Source organism: Populus nigra, chromosome 2, assembly GCF_951802175.1.
Source record: "Populus nigra chromosome 2, ddPopNigr1.1, whole genome shotgun sequence".
In the NCBI taxonomy this organism is placed as follows: domain Eukaryota; kingdom Viridiplantae; phylum Streptophyta; class Magnoliopsida; order Malpighiales; family Salicaceae; genus Populus; species Populus nigra.
Genome location: NC_084853.1, coordinates 19,766,020 through 19,771,019, shown reverse-complemented (window position 1 = coordinate 19,771,019; position 5,000 = coordinate 19,766,020).

The window sequence follows — 5,000 nt, the reverse complement described above, 5'->3', positions numbered from 1 at the left end:
GACAGGGACAATCATGCGGGGGGCTGTCAGCCCCGGCTCGCAAGACGGAGGCCAGGCCTCGGCAGCGGGCACGTCACGCCACGAGGTCGGGGATTGCGAGGAGAGCCAACGCATGGGCGCGCGCACGGCAATTTAATGCCACGCCCACGCCAGCGTAGAGCTCTCCTCGCAATCCCCAAGCTCGGCGGTCCGCACCAGCCACGTCGGCCAGGCCTCCGACTTGCGAGCAGGGGCAGCGGCCACCGCCGCCGTGACGTCGCGGCAAGCAGACAGCCGCGCAGCAGCTGCCAGCACCTTGGCACAAGCACGGCAAATGAATGCCACGCCCACGCCGCGGATAAGCAGCCCCAACGCGCCCGACGGCTTGGAGCGGGTCCCGAAGACGGTGGCCGGAATCGGGTCGTCGCCGGCCGGAAAACGGGTCATCGATGCCGGCAATACTTCGGGCCATGAGGCCCCCCACCTTAGTCCGAGTTTAGCAACAGCCCACATATCCCCCGCGGCAGGCCTATGGGCGCCAGGCCAGCGCGCCCCATGGCCAGTCAGGGGGCACCCCCCTAAAGAGCAATAAGTGTCATTGAAGCTCTGGCAGGGGGAGACACTACTAGGTCCCAGCTGTCACCCCCCCTCTAAAAAATTCATTTCTTGGTATTTTGAGCTGAAATTTTGCACAGAGGTTGGCAAAAATCCAATCCAACTTTATTAATTTTTCCAGAATTTTTCGAGGTCGGGAAGTATTTTTTTTTATTTTCCTACCATTAAAAATCGAGGAAATCGGAAAAAATAGGAACCGGCTCGGAATGACCCCAAATTCAGTGGGCAGCCTCATAAAAATATGGCTGATTTTACTGGATTGATTTCATGTGGAAAGCACGACGTTTTGTTGTAGGAATGCGGGAACCCCGGCGGCTCGCCTGCCGCGGCCAGCGACGTCGGGCTGGCCCCTGCAGCGCCTAGCCTCTCCCACGCGGGGGGCAGGCCAGAACGCGGGGGGCCAGGGCCCGAAGGCAGCCCCCCCGCGGGCGAGAGAGCAAGCCAGCAGGGGCTGTCGCCTGCCGCGGCCAGCGACGTCGGGCTGGCCCCTGCAGCGCCTAGCCTCTCCCACGCGGGGGGCAGGCCAGAACGCGGGGGGCCAGGGCCCGAAGGCAGCCCCCCCGCGGGTGAGAGAGCAAGCCAGCAGGGGCTGTCGCCTGCCGCGGCCAGCGACGTCGGGCTGGCCCCTGCAGCGCCTAGCCTCTCCCACGCAGGGGGCAGGCCAGAACGCGGGGGGCCAGGGCCCGAAGGCAGCCCCCCCGCGAGCGAGAGAGCAAGCCAGCAGGGGCTGTCCGCGCGTCGCGCAGCGCGGCATGGCTGCGGGGGCCGCGCGCGCGCCCAAGCGCCCAAGGGCCCCCAAGGGCCCTAGGCCCTCAGGCCCCAGCGCCCCAGCGCCCAGCGCGGGCGGGCGCGCGCGCGCGTGTGGTCTTTGAGGGGCGCCGGCCTGGTGGCTCCCTAAAGAGCAATAAGTGTCATTGCAGCTCTGGCAGGGGGAGACACTACTAGGTCCCAGCTGTCACCCCCCCTCTAAAAAATTCATTTCTTGGTATTTTGAGCTGAAATTTTGCACAGAGGTTGGCAAAAATCCAATCCACCTTCATTAATTTTCCCAGAATTTTTCGAGGTCGGGAAGTATTTGTTTTAATTTTCCTACCATTAGAAATCGAGTAAATCCGCAAAACTAGGAACCGGCCCGGAATGACCCCAAATTCAGTGGGCAGCCTCATAAAAATATGGCTGATTTTACTGGATTGGTTTCATGTGGAAAGCACGACGTTTTCTTGTAGGAATGCGGGAACCCCGGCAGCTCGCCTGCCGCGGCCAGCGACGTCGGGGACGCTGGCCTGCGCTGTCGAGCCCGCGAGGGCTGTCTCCGCGGCAGGCCCCCCCTGAACGGGGCACGACAGGCCACCGCGCTGGCTCGTCCAGCGTCGACAGTCCCTCGTCCAGGTTTCAGATCGCGCCAAGTCGAACCCATGACCTGCTCAAGCCATCGTGCGCTGCCGAATTCGCATCTGCGTGTAGGCTGCCATTCCACGCGGCAGCCCCTGTTTTCGTCAGCGTGCCCCCCTGACGAATTTTCCTGCCTGGCCCAGTCCAGCGTCCAGCCCCTGTTCGTCGAAAAATCTGCGCTGCCGATTTTCCACGCGGCAGCCCCTCTTTTCGTCAGCGTGCCCCCCTGACGAATTTTCCTGCCTGGCCCGGCCAGTCCAGCCTTTGTTCGTCGAAAAATCTGCGCTGCCGATTTTCCACGCGGCAGCCCCTCTTTTCGTCAGCGTGCCCCCCTGACGAATTTTCCTGCCTGGCCCGGCCGGTCCAGCATCCAGCCCCTGTTCGTCGAAAAATCTGCGCTGCCGATTTTCCACGCGGCAGCCCCTGTTTTCCTCAGCGTGCCCCCCTGACGAATGTTCGTCGAAAAATCTGCGCTGCTGATTTTCCACGCGGCAGCCCCTGTTTTCCTCAGCGTGCCCCCCTGACGAATGTTCGTCGAAAAATGTGCGCTGCCGATTTTCCACGCGGCAGCCCCTCTTTTCGTCAGCGTGGCCCCCTGACGAATGTTCGTCGAAAAATCTGCGCTGCCGATTTTCCACGCGGCAGCCCCTCTTTTCGTCAGCGTGCCCCCCTGACGAATTTTCCTGCCTGGCCCGGCCGGTCCAGCCCCTGTTCGTCGAAAAATCTGCGCTGCCGATTTTCCACGCGGCAGCCCCTCTTTTCGTCAGCGTGCCCCCCTGACAAATTTTCCTGCCTGGCCCGGCCGGTCCAGCCCCTGTTCGTCGAAAAATCTGCGCTGCCGATTTTCCACGCGGCAGCCCCTCTTTTCGTCAGCGTGCCCCCCTGACGAATTTTCCTGCCTGGCCCGGCCGGTCCAGCCCCTGTTCGTCGAAAAATCTGCGCTGCCGATTTTCCACTCCGCAGCCCCTGTTTTCGTCAGCGTGCCCCCCTGACGAATTTTCCTGCCTGGCCCGGCCGGTCCAGCCCCTGTTCGTCGAAAAATCTGCGCTGCCGATTTTCCCCGACGAACCTGCAGCTGCACAAATCCGCGCTGCCACTGCCCCATTGTCTGGACCAACAGTCTTTTCCATCAAGCCCTGGACTATAAATCGTCCAGACTCATCGCCAGCACCCGCTGCCGATTCTGCCCACTTTGCCGATTTCGTCGGCGCTGCCGATTCCAACACTGCACCCACCGTGTCTAAACCAGCGCTGTTTCGTCAGCGTGTCCCCTTGACGTATTTCCCTGCCTGGCCTGGACAGTCCATCTTCCAGCCCATGTTCATCGAAAAATCTGCGCTGCCGATTTCCCCGACGAACCTGCAGCTGCACAAATCTGCGCTGCCGATTTCCCCCCCTGTCGGCATGGCTGCCGCTGCCCCGATGTCCAGACCAACAGTCTTTTTTGTCGACTTTGCCGATTTTGTCCGCGCTGCCGATTCCAACACTACCCCCTGCATCCAAACCAGCATTGTTTCGTCAGCTCTTCCCCTGACGATTTTAGCCCTGTAACAAACAGTAGGCCTCCAATCCCGCCAACGGGAGCCAAGTTGATAGGGAAGAGAATTGAATGACGCGCCTGGTCCTCGCACCCCGCCACCCGAGGGGCCTTTTTCCCGGCAGCCTCTGAAAAACTCTAGCTTTCACGGTCCTCGCCGCCCCTCACCACCATGGCAGGCCTCTAATCCCACCCATCAGCAGTTGTAGCCGATAGGGCAGTGATTTGAATGACGCGTCGCGGGCCGCCGGGTCATCTCACCCGGCCATTAATTGGAGCGTTTTTGGCTGGCCGAGGATGGGGGGATGGATCTCTTCTTCCGAAAAAGCAAACAGTACATCGGGAGTTATGTTGACGGGGCATGGAATTGAATGACCCGTCGCGGGCCGCCGGGTCATCTCACCCGGCCATCCCGGGGAGCGTTTTTCCCGGCAGCATCGGGGAAACTCTTGCTTTCACTGCCCGCTGCCCAAGTCCCCACTCGCATCGGCCCCCCGCGCCAACAAGCCAACGCTGCCGAATCGGCAGACACTGCTGCCGAATCTGCCGACACTGCCCCGCGGGCTGCCACTGCCCCAGTGTCTAAACCAGCGGTCTTTCTCATCGAGCCTTGGACTATCCAGTCCGTCCTGACTCATCGCCAGCACCTGCTGCCGATTCTGCCGACTTTGCCGATTTTCTCGGCGCTGCCGATTCCAACACTGCGCCCACCGTGTCTGAACCAGCGCTGTTTCGTCAGCGTGTCCCCTCGACGAATTTTCCTACCTGGCCTGGACAGTCCACCGTCCAGCCCGTGTTCGTCGAAAAATCTGCGCTGCCGATTCTGCCGACTTTGCCGATTTCATCGGCGCTGCCGATTCCAACACTGCCCGCCGTGCCTGAACCAGCGCTGTTTCGTCAGCGTGTCCCCTCGACAAATTTTCCTGCCTGGCCTGGACAGTCCATCGCCCAGCCCATGTTCGTCGCAAAATCTGCGCTGCCGATTTTCCCCGACGAACCTGCAGCCGCACAAATCTGCGCTGCCGAATCTGCCGACACTGTCCCGCGGGCTGCCACTGCCCCAGTGTCTAAACCAGCAGTCTTTCTCGTCGAGCCTTGGACTATCCAGCCCGTCCAGACCCATCGCCAGCACCCGCTGCCGATTCTGCCGACTTTGCCGATTTCGTCGGCGCTGCCGATTCCACCACTGCCCGCCGTGCCTGAACCAGCGCTGTTTCGTCAGCGTGTCCCCTCGATGAATTTTCCTGCATGGCCCGGCCAGTCCAGCGTCCAGCCCATGTTCGTCGAAAAATCTGCGCTGCCGATTCTGCCGACTTTGCCGATTTCGTCGGCGCTGCCGATTCCAACACTGCCCGCCGTGCCTGAACCAGCGCTGTTTCGTCAGCGTGTCCCCTCGACAAATTTTCCTGCCTGGCCTGGACAGTCCATCGCCCAGCCCATGTTCGTCGCAAAATCTGCGCTGCCGATTTTCCCCGAC